Genomic DNA, 1702 nt, shown 5'->3' with positions numbered 1-1702 from the left:
CAATTTTTTCGGACGACAGTCCGTCTTTCGCCTACCTAGTGATTATTCAGAGCCGATAACTGCCTGGACTGACCTTCAATTCTTCCTTGGCTTTTGTTTGCTGTCTTTCTGTTAGGCGAATTGTTTAGATTCAGTAGTTTCTCGCTTAAATTAATCTTTGTTACCTCCTAAACTGAAATGGGGAAATTCTTGAAATTCCCTCCTCCTCCTCAATGGGGATAATCGGTCTAGATGAATTATCACAAGGCAATGTTCATTAATATGGATTTTTCATTGTAAAATAGATATTAATAGTACCTACCTGGATAATCTAGCTAATCCTACCCAGCCTTCTCCTCTCCTAATATTACATAATTGATAATATTTCCAACGGCAGGGCAGAATAGAAGGTATCAGAGGTGGCAGTATGGTGAAAATTTGGACAGGTCATTAATTTTCAGGGCTAGATAAATCCAGGTAAGTATTATCAATATTAGTTTTTGAATTAAAAATCCATATTCATATATTGAATATTTCGTAGAAAGAAAATTGGGAATAAGACTAACACTAGGAGAAGGACACTCCAAAATCAAATCATTGTTCTCTAGTCTTGGGTAGTGCTATAGCCTCTGTACCATGGTCTTCTACTATCTTGGGTTAAAGTTCTCTTGCTTGAGGTTACACTCGGTTTACTATTGTTAAAGTTTTTATAGTTTATATAGGAGATATTTATTTTAATGTTGTTACTGTTCTTGAAATATGTTATTTTTCCTAGTTTCCTTTCCTCACTGGGCTATTTTCCCTGTTGGAGCCTCTGTCTTATAGCATCCTGCTTTTCCAACTAGGGTTGTAGCTTAGCGAGTAATGATAATATATGAGATTTCAAATGATTGCTTCACAGGCAGACAAATCAAACTTTGGAAGAGGCAAGTTTCATTAAATCATAATGTACGCAGAGTTCTTTGATAACTTGACAGTAAGTTGGCCTATAAACATTGACTTCTAGATACAAAACTTGTAACACAATAGAATTGGATAAATGAAAAAGTATGTTCATAGTTTCCGTAAATTTTGTATGGCAATTTTCACTTGATTTCAATATGAATTTCAATCCTTCTGTTTACAGATGTGAACACCATTGGATTTATCCACAGGTTTTCCAGCATCTTGATGGGATTAGTTCAAGAAATAGAAGTTCTATCATTATTGAACGTGGTTCAACAAGAAATACTTGGTAGCAGCTACCAGTATGAACTTTATTTATTTTTTTTTTTACTTTGACGGCTGCTTTTCCGGTCCCATACAGCTGGGGAACCCCACTCTCTACTGGACATCCACTGTCGTTTTATCTTGTTCGTTCAGAGTATTCAACATTTCATATCACGAATTGCTCATTTACTGTTAAACCGTCACTGGCAAACGACTCGCGGAATAAGAAAGTCTTCAGTTTCCACTTGAAAGATTTAATGTCTTCAAACATTCAGATGTCTCAAGGGAGCTTATTGTATAGCCTCAAGGCAGCATATTTAGAGGCTCTGGAACCTACAGTAAACATATATCTAGATTCCAATCGTTTGAAACCATCTGTAACTATTCTCGTGTCAACACAATTTGTTGGCTGCGCAATATGTAGCAATTCTCTTAGGTATTTAGATCCTCCAGGTTCCATTTGGTGTTCCAATTGATGTTTTCGGGGAAGAACTAAAATATGAGTATCTTTTGA

Source organism: Palaemon carinicauda, chromosome 28 (genome assembly GCF_036898095.1).
Source record: "Palaemon carinicauda isolate YSFRI2023 chromosome 28, ASM3689809v2, whole genome shotgun sequence".
NCBI lineage: Eukaryota > Metazoa > Arthropoda > Malacostraca > Decapoda > Palaemonidae > Palaemon > Palaemon carinicauda.
This window is presented reverse-complemented; position numbering follows the sequence as displayed.